This window comes from Eptatretus burgeri, chromosome 2, assembly GCF_056783735.1.
Source record: "Eptatretus burgeri isolate ZD-2024b chromosome 2, Ebu_testis_v1, whole genome shotgun sequence".
Lineage (NCBI taxonomy): Eukaryota > Metazoa > Chordata > Myxini > Myxiniformes > Myxinidae > Eptatretus > Eptatretus burgeri.
Genome location: NC_140962.1, coordinates 60,838,706 through 60,856,295, shown reverse-complemented (window position 1 = coordinate 60,856,295; position 17,590 = coordinate 60,838,706). Strand labels below are relative to the sequence as shown.

The following is a 17,590-nucleotide window of genomic DNA, read 5'->3' as shown; positions in this document are numbered from 1 at the left end:
GCTGGGATCACCATGTGTTTTTGCAGGGTTTGGAGGAAGAAGACTGAGAGTCCAGGAGGCAGTCCAGGAGGCCTCACTGTAAAAATGTCAAAGGGGACCACGTTGCCTGATTGAAGGCCTCCTCATTTCCTGCCCTGATCGTGGCCATTTTACTTTGGCTGGGCACCATCATTACTGGTTTTGGTTGTGCACCTGGTCTCTAAAACTGGCTGCATTGTGTTGAACTGCATCTACCCTGTGTATCAGAGAAAAGGGAAGTTCCATCTGCATTATTGTCATGTTGTAAAATTGTGATCTGTGGCACCTCGTGGGTTATGATTTGAGCTTTAATTTCTCATTCATTATACGTAACTTTGCGTATTCCCATTTTCCTCTTTATTTCTTTTGACTCGCTTGGTTTGTTCCATTTATTACAGTATCTTGTCGACCCTCTTCCTTGTGCTTTTCATAATAAAATATATCCTTTAAAAGGTAAGAAAGCGTGTTCCAGGCATCTACTTTCCGTGTATGATTGCCGTCAATTTTTTGCTCATTTGGGTTACCTTGGGGAATGGTAAAGTGAAGTAATATTGAAGACAGTGTCAGAAGACCATTTTTACCATCTCTTGGGCCAAAAGGTCCCAGCTCTTTGGAACTCCGTATTAATGGGTACTCAGATGCGACATCACGTTTTCCACTTTTTAAATGATGGATTTCATCTTTCTTAACCAGAGAACACTAATGTGAGGTATGAGGTACCTGCACAAAGTGAACAGCTCGATGCTCCATGGTCTTGGCATCTTATACCCCACATTAGTAGTGTATTAAAGCTTACTCTTTATACACTAATGTGGGGTATAATATGCCCAGATCATGGAATATTCAGGGTGCCCCAAAAGTCTGGATCCAGAGGGAAAAATACACAATTTACACTTAATTTACGCTGAAGACTCCAAAAAAAAAACAATTTATACTGAAGTGTGAGGATGACCACTATGAAGTTGATCAGCAACACTTCCAGTATCTTTAAAATGTAACAACACTTTGTCGACGAATCTTTGAGTTGGCTTTAGCTTCTCAGGGTGTTTTTCATGAAATAACACACAGGCCTCCCTCGGCTGATTCCAGAAACGTGTAATAACACCAACTCCACCTTCTCTTGATTGGTAGAGTGAGCCATCAGGGTTGTTTCATTCCTGAAAGTATGTAAAACAGACGTTAGAAATGTGTTTTTTAACTTTTCGAATATAATGCCTAGATTTCCTATGGGTCCAGACATCTGGAACACGCTGTAGTGACGCACTTCATATAAGGTGTTTACAATTTGTGATTTCTTAATTTTTTTTTCAGGTAGTGATGTATTCCTTGACATAACTTGTGCAGAGACCAGAACCTGAAAATAATTCAAGATGTCAAAGAAGAGTGGGATGTGTATATGTTAGTGCAGCTAAGATATAGATAATGCCTATAAATTATCTTGGAATGCACCTTCAATCATTATTTACATACCAATATATATATTTTTATTTAAATAGTAATTGGAAACAATATATTTTGTATTTTTCCTTTTCAGGTATGTCATACCCCACATTACGGATAACGTTACTCATGAGGCACGCTAGTGCTCTGGGGTTAAATGGATAATGAGTGACTTCAAAATCTTCTTCTAACCCTCTCCTGAATGATGCTTCTCCACCACTTCATGTTTGACTTCTTTGGAAAGCTCGTTGATCTTCATGCTTGCCTTGTTGGTTGACCAAGTGAGTTGCACCTTAAAACTCCTTAGACAAGTGAGGGAACTTAATTTTTAAGTGAACCCACTGATAACATACAGGTGAAACTGATTGCACTTATTATGTAACCTTTCAAACAAATAATAATTTGCTGTTGAAGTGATTTAGGGTGAATTTAGCAAAGGGGTTGAATAAACTTATACAACTGAGAATCATCTGATTTTCTCTGTTAATCTGACTTATTCACATTTTATCTGCATTTTTTTGCTATATCACTTTGGAGTAGTTTGTGAAGATTCTGTTTATTAAGTTTGATTTGAAAGAATCATAAAATAAGCTCAGGTGGCATCAAAATGTGAAAATTTTGGAAGGGAGTGGGGGGTGAATACTTTTGCAGGGCACTGTATCATTTATAGAATATGTACTGCATAGCAGTACCTGATAGAGATAGAGATAGAGATATGTTGGGATTGAAACATATTTCTAGTGTTTGACCTGCTTGTGATTTTATCAAGGTCTGAAGAGAGAGAAGAGGCTACTGTGTCGATGTGAAAGAAGAGGGATGTCATGACAGAGAGTGGAGTCATCAGCAAATAGATGTAGAGGATTTTTTAGAGAGTCAGAGAGATCGTTAATGAAGATTATTAATAGGATGTGGCTAAGAACACTGTTTTGGGCTATTCCAGCCTTGGCAGAGACAGGAGATGAAAGGATTTCATTGAGAGCCACACATTAGCTACGAGAGTAGAGGAAGTCAGTTACCCAAAAATTGAGTTGGCCTTGGATGCCAAAGCCAGAGAGATTATAGGATGCCAGACTGTACCGAATGCTCAATATACGTCGAGAGAGACGTCCTTTATCTCATGTCTGACATTGAGGGACTCCATCCATTGTTGGGAGAGTCGAAGAAATATGTCCATGATCTACCTGGTCTGTATCTGAATTGATAATATGAGATGAGGTCGTTGGAGTATAATCTGTTGGAGTAGAAAAGCGATTTAAAGCCATTTAAAAAAGTATTTTAAAAGCCTTTTAAAAATTTATATATATATATATATAGAGCTTTTGAAGGAAGAAACGTTTTATTCAGTGAAGATTCAGTTTGGGGATGTTAAAAAGGAGAATAGATAGTGAATGAATGGCAAACTGTGTATTGCAGATTGAGTTCATGTTGCTGTTTTTTGGGAGGGGGAGTTGTGGGAGTAAAGAAGAGTTTTTGTTCTTTTTATTTTTTGGAGCAAGGAATGGAAAAGGATTAAGCTGAGGAATTGGAAATGAAAATAGTTGGGCGAAATGGAGCGAAAATGAACCATGTGGGATGAAAATAGAAACAGAAGCAATAAGCTGACGAACCGATCCCAAGATGAGTAAACCGGACTCTAACAGGGACACAAATTCTCCAATACAACACAAAAAAGTACAGTTCAACACGGAAATTGGACAAAAACACAAAGAGCAGCACAGAGACGGAAATATAATAGTAAAACATGATGTAGATCCAGTTCGGAAAAATTAGGTTCGGTTGAAATGGAAGGAGCAGCTGCAGATTGATTTCTCATTGATGAATTTCTCATTTATTTCTCATTGATAATAAATTCCTGATGAAGCAAACAGCAGTTTATAACATTTTAATAATTTGACAGAAAGCTACATTGAATGGCGAGTTTTTCCAAGATGGTCTAAGCAATCATAGTTTTGAGTTTCCAGAGTTGACATTAATGTGAATTGTATGCAGTGTATGCCAGTCCTTTTTTTGAAGTAATTTATGTTTTTAATATAGATATTGAGGTTAAGGGAATAACAGAACAATAGGGAGAAATGGATCAACAGACAAAATGAGGCAAAGAGAAAACAGTGGGATGGTAACAAATATGTCTGGTGTTGGTTTAATGGTTAGGGTGGTGGGCAAGGGATTCTAGGATCCTGAGTTCAAATCCCACTTGGCTGTTGAATTAATTCCAGGTGGGGTTGACTGCCTGTCATTCTTTTGAGGTTGGCAAAATGAGTGCCAGCTTGTTGGTATCCTGTGTGGGAGTGGCGACCAGTTCAAGATTGTGCCCAATAGCCAAGGAGACTGCTTCGGCAGCACCAACGCTCAACACAGAGTATGGTCCCAGTGGATGGATGGAAACAAATGGGTGCACCACAGCACAAGGATGGAAATTGCAGGAGAAGGGTGAGTACAGGATCTCAGTGGTAAGAATTGAACAACACTTTTAATAGTTCACTATATTCCTGCAGTGGTTAACATTTCCATATCCACAGTTGTATTTTCTCATCTATGAATTACGTCTGCCACCGAAAGTGGACAGAGGTTATGTTTTCACCCTCGTCTGTTTGTATGTGTGAAGGATATATCCAAAAGTTGTTGACGGATTCGGACGAAATTTGGTGGAAGGATTGGGTGTGTGACGAGGACGAAATAATTAGATTTTGATGAATATCTAGATCCAGATCGGGATACTAGATTTTTACATCCTTGTGGAGGATCTCTAAGTCTCACTCACATTGTTATTCTTATGGATGTTTTTGTTTCACAGCCTACAGTTTTCATCAAAACTTCCTGAAATTTGGCATATATATGTGAAAATACCCTGCGCAGACAGTAACTATCTCCAATTTAGAAAACTCCTCCTAGAAAAAAGTTATGACGTCAAAATATCTCCGCTAATGGAAATCGCCAAAAAATTATCTTAAACTAGGCAAGTTTTTTTGCATTCTGTTTGCGGGAATCGAACAGGGCATTAGCAGAGATTAATTACCGCGCATATGATACATCACTATGACGTCATATCAATTTTTTTTTACGTCATTCCTATTTTTGACTTTTTGTTTCACAACCCAGAGTTTTCATCGGATCTTCGTGAAACTTGCCATGTACATGCAGAAAGCCAACGCGCAGGCAATAACCATCTCCGATTTTGTAAATTCTTCCTAGAAAAAAAGTTAACATCATAATATCGCCACGAATGGAAATCGCCTATACGATTTGGCCTATCTCCGAAACTAGGCAAGCTGTTTGAATTTTGTTTGCGGGAATCAAGCCGGGCATTAGCACAGGTAATTTATCGCAAACCTGATACATCACAATGACGTCATGTTCGTTTTTATGACGTCATCATTAAGAGGACGAGGATCTTAGCTCATTTGAGCTTGTTAAGGTCAAAATGACCAAAAGGTCAACAAAAGCCAAAGGTCAGCAACTTATTTCTAGCTTGTTTTAAAGTGATTCTTCACCATTGAGAGAAAAGGCCAAAAACGACGTGGCACAATATCTCAAAATTGTGGACAGATTCAGACGAATCTTTGTGGGCAGGTCGGATGTGTGACAAGGCCGAAATTTATCGATATTAGTGATGATCCGGATATTATAATTTTTGCATTTTAACGTGATTCTTCACTATTGAGAGGGGGCCAAAAATGATGCACTGTAGAGTACAGCATGTTATTTCAAAAAGTTGTGGACGAGTTATGACAATACGAGGTGGATGAGTTGGGTACGTAACATGAACAAGCCAATTTGTTTTGGGTTCAGGTCCGGATAGAGATCTGGCCTTTCAGTGGGATACAAAATGTAAACTGTCTAGCCTGGCAGAGGTATGCACTCTATCGAGTGCTATTCTAGTTACAAATCTCTCCATTTGATGTTGATATTTTATTTATATTATGTTTGGATAATTAATTGAAGTCCATTTAATCTTCTCTTTTCACCAATGTAGTAAAAAATCGAAATTGTAAAATGATGTGGCCAAATGATTGTCCTTTAAGGCCCATCTACATCTACATCTACATTATCATAAAAAATGGTGGAATTTTTGATGTTGCCTCTAGTTTCAAGACACATTTTCCCTCTCCCTTAACTACCAATCCTCCTTTTCACCTTCTTCTGCAAATTCCAGATCCTCATTCTCTTCCCCCACTACTTTTCTCCTCTATACTCCTTCCTTTCCTTCCTTTTCACAATTTCAAATATTTTTTATTTTGAAAAACATTGAACTCCATCTACCCAACCTCGTCTCCAACCACATGTAATAAGTGCATGGTTCCCTTCGAGAACCGGTATTTACAGTGTACTGGCGGGTTATGCTTATACACTGTAAGCAAAATGCCTGGTGTTGGCTTAATGGTTAGGGTGGTTGGTGTGGGATCCCAGTATCTTGAGTTCAAATCCCACTCGGCTGTTGAATTAATACCAGGTGGGGTTGACTGCCTGTCATCCTTCTGAGGTCGGCAAAATGAGTGCCAGCTTGCTGGTATCCTATGTCGGAGTGGTGACCCATCTAGGATTGTGCCCAGTAGTCCAGGAGACTGCTTAGGCAGCACTAATGCTCTGCACAGAGAATGCTCCCAATGGATGGATGGAAGCAATAACGAACTGTGCTTTACCATTGTCTGGGGTCGCTCACCTGCATTGTTTTTTTTTCATTTATTTATATTTTCATTTACGGATGCATTCCAAGGGTTCTGTGATTTTTTCCCGGTGTAGCGGCTTCGACGTCCGCCGTCATACACAATTACAGTGCTTCCCTTTGTCTCGGGTTGCCCACCTGCATTTATTTTTTTCATTTTTAATTTTTTTGTGTACATTGTCGAGGCTTGTATGAGAGCCAATGCACAGCACACAACACAGCAGGAGACAAGAGGGGTGGGAGAGGGAAGGACAAAACAGTGGGGAATAGAGACATTACGAGATCTGTGGAAGGGAGAGGGATGGGGCAGGGAACATGGGGAATACAAGATGGGCATTACAGGTACTTAAAGTTAGGAAAGCAGGGAATTTGAAGAAGGTGGGTTTGGGGTGGATTAATGGGGGTAGAAAAGATCGTGGTTTTGGATGGAGGAAGATATGAGGTGGTGGTGAACTGCTGTTTTGAAGGGCTGGAGGGAAGAATGGGATTGAAGAGAGTGTGGGAGTTTATTTCAAAGACTAGAAACAAACTTCAATGAAAGAGTGAAGGTGAGCAGTGATTCGTGATTTTGGTAGTTTTACTGGAAGGGGGTTTCTGGCAGGGAGCCGTGTGTAAATAAGGGGGGGAGCATATCGCAGACAGAACAGGGGGGAGAGACCAGAGAGGCGACAGTGGAAGACAGACAAACCACCGACCTGCTTGCGGTGAGAGAGTGAGAGGCCCAAAGACAGCCTCACCACGGGAGATACCAATAATCCGAAATGCTTTGGTTTCCACAGTGTGAAGCCAAGAAAGATAAGAGGCAGGGCACCAGCCCGGAGGGGAGAGCAGTACTCCATCATGCTGTGGACAAAAGCTTTGTATGTGGTCAGGAGCTAGAGGGCCGAGGTAGGACTTTGCACGACGGAGGATTGCCAGTGAAGCAAGGTTGGAGGATTCCCAGTGAAGACTGGCTTTTGAAGCCAGGTTGGAAATGTGGCTTTCCCAGGAAAGATCATGGCAGATGGTGAGACCCAGAAGCTTGAAAGAAAGGACTTCTTTGAGAGGATTGTTGAGAAAGTAGTTGGGGGGGAGGGGGTGTTCTAAATGGTTCTTTCTGAGAGACATTGTGAGAGTGTGAGTTTGTCAGGATTGAAAGACATGTTCCACGTGTTTGACTAGCTTGTGATTTTATCCAGATCTGCAGAGTGAAGAAGGTGCTGCTTGCTGGTCTGAGGGATGACAGATGGTACGACAGAGGGTGGAGTCATCAGCAAAGACATTTTCCAGAGAGTCGGAGAGATCATTGATGAAAACCAGAAAAAAGAACAGGGCTCAGAACACTGCCTTGAGGAACTCCAGCCTGGACAGGAAGAGGGGATGAGAGAACTCCATTTAGGGCCACACGCTGACTGTGTCAGGAGATGAAGTGTGCGAGCTATGAGTGGAGATGGCCATGGATACCATAGGAAGAGAGTTTGGTAAGCAGGGCAGGGTGCCAGACCATGTCAAAAGCACGTGATATGTCCAGGGATGTGGCTCTGATTTCATGTCTGGCATTGAGTTCCTCCATCCATTGATGGGAGAGCAGAAGCAGCATATCGAGGGTACAGTGACCTGGTGTGAAACCAAATTCATCATCGGAAATCAAGCCATTGAAGAAGGGGAAGGATTTAATGTCTGAAGCGATGATGGATTCCAGAACCTTGATGATGAGTGGGAGAAGGCTGATTGGTCTGTAGTTGCAGGGATCTGTTTTTGCACCTTTTTTATGCAGAGCGCTAATGTTTGCTGATTTCCAAGCAGATGGTAGATGACCTTGAGCAAATGAGAGGGTGAATAGAACAGAGAGAGGGTGAGCAAGAGCAGAAGAGCAGGAATTTAGGACATGTGGGCTGATGCCGTCTGGACCGGTTGCAGAATCTGAGTCGAGATTTGACCGCAAGCTCTCCACCTTGTCAGGAGAAAAGGACACAGAGTCCAGGGACAGTTGGGTGCGACTGGATAACGTGGGTACAGAAAGCGATGGGTTTTAGACAAAATATTTCGATGCAAACACCGAGTTTAGGCATTCAGCCTTTTCACATGTGGTGTCAGCAGAGTGGCCATTTGAGGTAAGGGAGTGGATGGAGGAGGAACATCCACCAGAAACAGATTTGATTAGACACCACCAGGATTTTGAGGAGGGATAGAGGTTTGAGAGTTCAGACTTGAGATTAGAAAGATGTTTTTTTTTGACTCTCCTGAGGGTAAACACACACTTGTTCTGAGCTTTATGGAAGGAACTGAGATGACCCTCAGTTGGTTTGCTTCCCATGAGGCAAATGCAGGTTGTTTCAGGACAACTGCCTTGCCACAAGCTTCAGTGAACTATGGGTGTGAGGAAGGGGAGGCCAACTGAAGATGGGAGGGGATAAATCTGTGCATGAGAGAGAGCAAGTTTCTTTGAAAGAATTCCCAGGATGAGTTGATGTTGGAGAAAGTAGTGATGGGAGACCAGTCTCGAAGTTTGATGGCTGCTTGGAGACCCTGCCAGTCGGCCTGAGTGAAATGTGAGACTCGATGGCGCTGAAGTGGTTCTCTGATAACAGCCAGAGAGATGTCCACTTTGACAAGGACATGGTCAAAGGAACCGATTGGAGCAAGGGAAGAGCAGCAGATATTTTCAGGGAAATTTGTCAAAATCAGATGCAGAAGAGATGGAGTACCGTTGGTTACGAACAGGGTCGTGAAGTTGACCAAATGAGTCAGTCCCAATGAGTTGCAGAAGTCTTTTGCTGAAGTGCAATGGCAGGTGACAGAGGTACTTATTCCCTGTTGTTGGTTTAATGGTTTGGGTGGTTTATTTATTTCTTTTAATTTATTTATATTTTTATTTACGGATATTTTCTCGCTCTTCAGTGAGTCCCTCCCCCCCCCCCCCCAGTGTATTGGCTCATCGTTGACATGCAAAATATCACCTTTTCTTCGTTACCCTGAAGGTCCCAAACATTAATGTCACTTAATGAGTTAGTGAGGGTGCGTCAGTCAGTCGGTGAGTGGTGAGAATGAGCTTTATATATTGCACAAGCAAATATAATCCATTACTTTGCTGACAGAAATAATAAGTGGGAGAGAGAGAGAGAGAGAGAGAGAGAGAGAGAGAGAGAGAGAGAGAGAGAGAGAGAGAGAGAGAGAGAGAGAGAGAGAGAGAGAGAGAGAGAGAGAGAGAGAGAGAGAGAGAGAGAGAGAGAGAGAGAGAGAGAGAGAGAGAGAGAGAGAGAGAGAGAGAGAGAGAGAGAGAGAGAGAGAGAGAGAGAGAGAGAGAGAGAGAGAGAGAGAGAGAGAGAGAGAGAGAGAGAGAGAGAGAGAGAGAGAGAGAGAGAGAGAGAGAGAGAATGGGAGAGAATGGGAGAGAATGGGAGAGAATGGGAGAGAATGGGAGAGAATGGGAGAGAATGGGAGAGAATGGGAGAGAATGGGAGAGAATGGGAGAGAATGGGAGAGAATGGGAGAGAATGGGAGAGAATGTGGGGAGACCGAGAGGTTTGTGAGTAGCTAAGCGTGTGGAAAGGGGTTCTCAACCTGCGTTTAGTATTGAGACTTGTGTAGAAAACAGGGTGGGGGTGGTAAGTGCAGGATTGAAAAAAATGGGGTACGTTTTAAAACAGCACATGAATACAGCATGTGGAGACCACCGGGAGATGTCCATGGGGATGGAGAGGAGAGGGGATTTGGGAGGAAGTAAGCATGAGGGGAGGTGGAGGGAAAGCAGCATGATGGGAAGGGAAAGCAACATGAGGGCAAGGGAAGGCAGCGTGAGGGGTGGGGAAGTGAGGGCAAGGGAAGGGAGCAGGAGGGGCAGGGAAGTGAGGGCAAGGCAAGGGAAGGCAGAATTAATGGAAGGTAAGTGAAGGCAGCATGAGGGAGGAGGAGAAGGGCAATAAAACGCTCCCATACAGCAACATTCTCTTCTTAACTGCCAGCTTCTATATAAAACCGGGCAGGAGCATTTAAAACTCATGCTCTCTGCCTGGCAAAGTCCTGCCTGCATGCTCGCATTGCACTCCTCCACTCTGCTTACACTAAAACTGATTTGTACATAAACAGTCCCCTCATTAGAGGGGAGAGGGGTGGGGGAACATGGGGAGGGGTTGGTGAGAGATTAAGGTGTGGGGAAAGTGGAAGGGTTGGAGAGAGAGTGAGAGAGAGAGAGTGAGACAGTGAGACAGTGAGACAGTGAGACAGTGAGACAGTGAGACAGTGAGACAGTGAGACAGTGAGACAGTGAGACAGTGAGACAGTGAGACAGTGAGACAGTGAGACAGTGAGACAGTGAGACAGTGAGACAGAGAGAGACAGAGAGACAGAGAGAGACAGAGAGAGAGACAGAGAGAGAGACAGAGAGAGAGACAGAGAGAGAGACAGAGAGAGAGACAGAGAGAGAGAGAGAGAGAGAGAGAGAGAGAGAGAGAGAGAGAGAGAGAGAGAGAGAGAGAGAGAAAGAGAGAGAGAGAGAGAGAGAGAGAGAGAGATTGGCGTGAGATTGGGGTGAGATGGCGGTGAGATGGGGGTGAGATGGGGGTGAGAAAGGGAGAGCAAAAGGGAAGGGAGGGGGCGCGAGGGGAGGGAAGACTGTGGAGAGGGGTGGGGGAGAGGAGGATTCCAGCAGACGTGATGGCTATTGTAACATGCATACGAGAGACGGCACACACATTGATGAATCAACCTGCTTGTGAAACCCAGGGATGAAAGTTTATAGGTCAGGTCAGGTATGGGAGCATGCGCTGGAGCAACATGTGGCTTCATCCCCTTACTGCCAAAAATACAGAGGCCTCTACCTGGCCATCCCCCAGGCAGATGCATGGCCAATTCCAATCTCCTTGAGATTCTGATCAACCTGCTGCAAACCATGAGGAACGTGGTCGACTCAAAGGCCTCCTCCACTCACGAGGCACTCTCAATGAAAGAATCTGGTGAACAGGATCAGCATCAGAAAAATGAGCCAGATGTCCATACAGCTGCCATTGACGCTCACAAACCATGCAGGTAACAAATCTCATTTGAGTTTCTCTCAGCAACCGCTCGTTGAACACAAAGTCCGACCAGTGATAGCCAAGGATTCTCCGAAGAGACCTGGTACCAAAGGAAATAAGTCGCCATCTCACATCCCTGGTCAGAGTCGTCTCATATCCATAAAACAAGACTGGAAGCACCAAGGACCTGAAGACTCAGACTTTCATCCTCCCGCACAGGTCCTCCCGCAATGCCACTCCTCATGAACTAGTGAATCCATGATTCCCCAGGCCTGACCCAGACGTCTACTGACCTCTGGCTCACAGCTAGCAGAGACATGACTATCACTGCCAAGGTAAGTGAATCTCTCCGTAACCTCAATATCCTTCCTACAAAAGGGTACAGACAAGATAGCAGCATCCAAGATGTCAATGAAAGCCTGGATCTTAGTTTTGACCAAGGAAACCCATAATCACAGCAGCTCTGACTCCTCATTCAGCACCTCTCGGTTCCCCAAAAGGATATATAGAGTCTCCGCAAAGATGACTGCATCATCTGCAAAATCAAGGTCAGAGATCTTGACATTCCTAAACGTTGCACCGCAGCTTGATCTCTCTGATATCCTCCCCAGAATCCAGTCCATACAAGCGCTTAAAAGTGTGGGGACCAGTACACACCACTGACAGTCTCATGTAACAAAAGGAAATAAGTCAGTAATCGTATCACCAAATCTCACAGCACTCTCAGTACCGAGTATGGTTGACATTTAATTGATCAGTTTTGGTGGCACCCCACGAAGACCAAGAATCCTTCAGAGGGTATCCCGATTCACTGAATCTAATGCTTTACAGAGATCAACATAGGATGCAAGCAGCCCCTTCCAAAACTCTCATCTGCATTCATTGAGGACCCGAAGAGCAAGAATACGGTCAATCATTGACCTCTTTGGTGTAAATCCTGACTCCTCTGGAAGCTGGTGCTCAAGCAGATGGTGACGAACCCCATCTTGAATTACCTGAGCAAAAACCTTTCCCAGCACTGAGAGCAGCATCACCCCTCGGTAGTTGTTTCAGCCTTGGCAATCACCCTTCCCTTTCCAGAGAGGGACAACAAGGCCCCTCTTCCAGTCAGTTGGTATGATGCCTGTGTTCCAGGCAGAGCACAGAACTGCATGCAACGACATGACTATAGCATTTCCACCAGCCTTGAGAAGTTCAGCATGGATGCCACAGATCCCAGGAGCTTTACCCCATTTCAATTGGTTTACCGCAGTTTGTGTTTCCACAAACGAAGGTGGACCACAGTTGATTGGAGGGTCAGCAATTGGGATAGTAACACCCCTGACATCCAACTCGACAGCTGGTAGATCAGCCTGGTACAGCCGCTCAAAGTAAATGGCCTAGCGGTCCCTCACTTCGGACTCCTCGGTCAAGAGCCCACCACCCTCTGCTCTAATCGCAGTATACTGAGGGACGGGCTGAGAGGAATGCAATGCGTAAATTCCCCTGTTAGCAGGATGAGAATTACTTGACCACAGGTGATGCTCTACCACATCACAGATGCCTCGCACATAGGCCACGTTGTCCACACTTAGTGCCTGTACACTTCACACCTCAGCTCCCTGAACAGCTCAGCTCTGCCATTACGTCTGGTCCTGCAACTCTGGTCAATGCTATCCAGTGTCCCATGAGAGAAAAAAATATTCTTCGCTCTCCGTTGAGTTCCAATAAATCCACCGGTAACATCAAGGATGGTGGCCTTGAAGGCACTCCACAACTCTTCAGGATTCCGAAAAGCACCCAGACCCCCAAATCCCCACTCAGCCTGTTCACAAACTTCTCAGCTGCCCTTTCATCCTTGAGCTTGCCAATATCCAGCCTCGGCTGGGATAGTGTCCTTCTTCCGGATTTCAGCTGCAACTTCACAGTTACTACAACAAGCCTGTGGTCAATATTGAGGGGCTGAGAACTCAGGTCGACCCTGCAGTTCTCGATCATCCTCCAGTGACCATCAACGAGCACAAGGTCAATTTCCTTTGCCACACCACCAGCATTGGAATGCCAAGTCCAGCGATGAGCCTGCGGGTGCTGAAACCAGGAACCAGCTACCCTAAGTCCATGACTTCTTTCAAAGTCAAGGAAGTTAGTGCTATTCTGGTTCACAGTTCCAGACCCATGGGGACCAACACATGTCTCATCACCACCCCAATCAGTTGAAGTTGTTGCATTGATATCACTCAAGATGAGAAGAGAATCTTGCCTGAGGCACTGATCAACCACAGACTCGAACATGGCATAGAATGTGTCCTTCATGGTGAGATTGCTTGCCTCAGTTGGAGATCAGGGAAATGCACATACAGAGGGTCCCCAAAAGGATATATAGAGTCAGCATATACAGAAACCAGGGAAATTACACCCAAGGAGTGATGAATCTTTCGTCTCATAATATGCTCGTTGACTGGTGTGACCTCAATTATCATTGGAGTCAACTTATTTGACACAGCAAGAGCAGCTCAATGGGCATGGTAATAATCAGAGCGACCAGACCAACAGTGGATGTAACCACCCGCCATGATCTCTCCACATTCACTTCTCCAAACCTCAGAGAGTGCTGCAATACCAATGTCCAAACATTTGAGCTCAGACAGGTGATCATCCTCTCTTAGAGATAGGACATTCCATGTACCCACCCAAAGGCACCGCATCAGGTTAACCCAAGGAGACTGCAGTTTGGTCGACGACACCTCAGCACCATCTCAACACATACTACCGCAATCTGACCTGGGTGGGTTACCCCATGGTTTTCATCCTTTCATCAAAGAGTGGGGGTCCCGAAGACTTTGCCCCATTCCTGTCACCCGGTGAGCTGCCCTGCAGAGGGCCCCTGCACAGGAGGTACTCCCGCAGAGTGCTTTTTCAGATATCCTTGTGCTTTTCGTATGTTTTGCGGAACGAAGGGTTTTACGGTGGCCGGAGTGCAAATCCTGCCACCAACCTCCAAATAAAAAGTAACCCAACTGCAGGAGGACATCCACAGACACAGATGGGCACTCGATATGAATGGCTGTTGACTCACAAGGAGCTCCTCTTCCCTCTAACAGGTTTTGTTTTTAATCCTGCTCGGTGTCCATATCATACACCCCCCTCACAGGAAAACCTGGTGGTGGAGACGGTTTAATCACCTTCAACCCGACCATGAAACAGGTTAGTACAGGTTGACATGATACCTGCAGCAAGTCACAGATCTGATCTGGCCTGACCTGAACTGACAACTGTTTATAGCTGGGTCAGGATTCAAACCCAGGATGGATAGTTTAGAACGAGCAGGCATACATCTTGGCTGCTGTGATGTGGCGATTGATTGCTTTGGAAATGAAAACATTTTTTTACTCCGTGCAATCATCTAATTTATTTTGCCTTCTTAATGCCGGAGATATCCACATGTTCAACCGTGCTGCAGTATCACTGCGGAAGCTTGCAGAGATTGAAGCTTGAAGAGTGAGTGCTCCAAGCAAGCACTCCAATGACAAGGTTGAAGAAGCTTTCAAAAACTAAACGTTTTATTTTTTTATATGTATTTATGACGCAGCATGAACGACTTGTATAGTAAGACAGAGCACAAATGACTCACAAAGGATAACGTAATGTTGTTGTATTTAATCTAGCCTATAGCATAAACACATTATCAGAGCACCGGTTATACGAGGGTCACCCGGACAGTATTCAGTGACAGTGCGGATATTGTAGCGTGCTCACCAAGTGGCTTAAGCACTCAAGGAAGCACTCCAACGAAACGATTGATAAGGAATGGCTGGCTTGGCAAGCAATTAGCGATCTGTCATATTAAACACCTCTGGGAGATGCCAAAATGTCAAATATGTCAGAATTGGACAAACAAACACTTTATAGCAGTCAGAACTGCTGCAAGGTTCAAATCTGGAGGTTAAATTTTGGAATTCAGGTTGGGTTCAGAGATTCTCGAGCTTATGGCATGTGCAGAAATGAAATGGAGCCATGAACCCTGGCATCGCTTAGTGTTTATAAACATTGCAATGTATCCAACGATTTGTAAGTATGATGATAAGGCATTCGATAATATGAGTGAGGACAGCAAAAAAAACAAAACAACAACATTATCATTCAGAAGTTGTTGTGGTCTGTTCCAAGCCAAGGCATTGTTGAGGAGGCCAAATAAAGGCAGCTTCAGACTCTTGGGAGCTGACAAAGGGCTGACAAAGATGGCACGCCGCCATCTTGGCAAGGCTTGTTTTGTTTTTTTCCTGATGAGCACCCCCTAAATTTTCTTCCAAAGGTGTGTTTAAATCTAACCCAAACAACCCAATTTTCATTCATGCACCACATTTGAGTTCCAGAGGTATGCATGCAATGTTTGGGGCTGATAGATTTCATGGTTTTGGAGTTATGGGGGAGACAGACTGACTGAAGGACTGACGGACACACGTTGACATTTATTATGATAGATGTTGGGAGAAGAGCTGGTAAATAAAAATCAATTATAGTTTTTTTAATTTTATTTAAGAGAAGTGATATGGAAAGAAAAAGAAAGAAAGGTACGGTAGTGTCTGGGAGTGGATATGGACGAGAAAACAATTCTGCCATTTTTTGCCCACATGATAAAGTGATGGATGGTTCCTCATTGATTGGGGAGAGGAGTAAGCAGAAGAGAGTGAAGGTGCACATGAAGGAACAAAAATTCTGCCATATTGGTGTAAATGATAAATAGATGGAGGGCTCAGGATTGATTGTGTAGCGAGTAGTAAGCAGCGGGGAGTGAAGGGGCATGCAAAGGCTCAGCGATTCCATCATATTGGCATCCATAATAGATAGATGGATGGCTCCTGATTGATTTTTAAGTACCGATATGGCTCTTGTCTCTCTATTAAGGTACACTTTGGACATGTTGATTTTTTTTTTTTGAATGAATGTCTCATTTAAAGGAGTGAAAATGTGGATGTTAAGTGGGCTGACAGCTTTTTCAAACAAAATTTGTATTTGCTAAGTGTGAAAGCAATAATCTTTGAGCCTGGGTCCAGTTCATTAGTTATGCCACTTTATTGTGCTTTAATGAAACATGACTGTTTCGATCACTTTCCCTTAAGCCCAGCAAATTTTCATTCCTTCACATATTTCTTTTAGCTGTGGCAGCTTTTTGAAGGTCAGTCCTTCGGCAGGAACCCGATTAAAGCCCTCAGCTTGTAAATCCCGGCTATCCCCGTCGGGCTGAATCCCTGGAAACTTTTTGGTCGGAAAGTGGCCAAATGAAATATGCTCTCAGAGAGAATTCACTGCCTTATAAATATTCTCCATCTTCATGGAGCCTCAATAAAAGGATAGGCCTTATAATGCTGCTTTCTCGCATGACTTTCTCCAGCGGTGAATGATGCAAATGTGATGGCCATGGACCTTTTGTGAATTTTCTCCACATGAGAGAATGAATCCTTGATGCATAGTCCACAAGGCAAACTGAGCAGGTGAGTGCAATTATTTAAAATAGTTTATTCACTGGCATGAGTCGAGGGATTTGATTGCATATGTATGTATGTATATATATATATATATATATATATATATATATATATATATATATATATATATATATATAATCACCCAATATATACCTTAGCTTATAGCAAGGTTTGGATGAACATGCTTATGGCTTCTCCACCCACTGATGAACAAGAAAGAAAGAAGATGCACTCCAACAACTGTGGAGTAAACCTTTCTCTCAACAGCATGATGTCTGTGAAGGTTGTGTACAGTAAATTGTGCATATGCTGTGCTGATTTCTTCCTATTTTGATCTAATACGAAAGGGAGCGCATCATGCAGAGGACAATCTAGCTCCGAAAAATTGGTATATATATATATATATATATATATATATATATATATATATATATATATATATATATATATATATATTCATTCAGATCAGCCCTTTTTCAGTCCAGTGTGTGTTGAAACCCTTTTTAAGTTACAGTGAAGGTATTGGCATCCCCAGCTTACTTGCCTAAGTTTGGATTGGAAAGAGAGTTAGGGCAAGAAATTGGAATTCGGCCAGTGGGCCCCTGATAACTTACCTACTCTTTGTGAAGGACAGTGGGAACTTCACATGCACTCATAATAGCAAACGGGTCACCGAACTTAACATCCATCCAATGGACAGCACACTTTGCAATATATATATATATATATATATATATATATATATATATATATATATATATATATATATATATATATATATATATATTACGTGTGTGGAATAAAGAATGGTTATTGAAATGTTAGGCCTAGTTGCATAAAGCATTCTAAAGGAAAAATTCCCTTAAAGTCAAGGGAACACCCCCTACCCCTCTCCCTCATCCTTAAACACCAACCTTTGAGTCTCTGATGATATTCCCCTTATCTAAAACTCATATTATGGAATAACTAGAAATATACTCAGGATAATTGATCCCCCAGGAGTCATTTCC

The 17,590-nt window shown here is 43.3% G+C and overlaps 1 long non-coding RNA gene across 1 annotated transcript in view; it reads left to right on the top strand.

Moving 5' to 3' along the window:
- The window catches only part of LOC147032144 (uncharacterized), a 51,021-nt gene extending 34,432 nt beyond the window's left edge, over positions 1-16,589 (top strand). The window contains exons 2-4 of the long non-coding RNA XR_015051967.1: positions 27-1,739; positions 3,675-3,888; positions 16,487-16,589. This is a non-coding gene — a long non-coding RNA (uncharacterized LOC147032144). The remainder of the gene's footprint in view (positions 1-26; positions 1,740-3,674; positions 3,889-16,486) is intronic.
- The last annotated feature ends 1,001 nt before the right edge of the window (positions 16,590-17,590 follow it).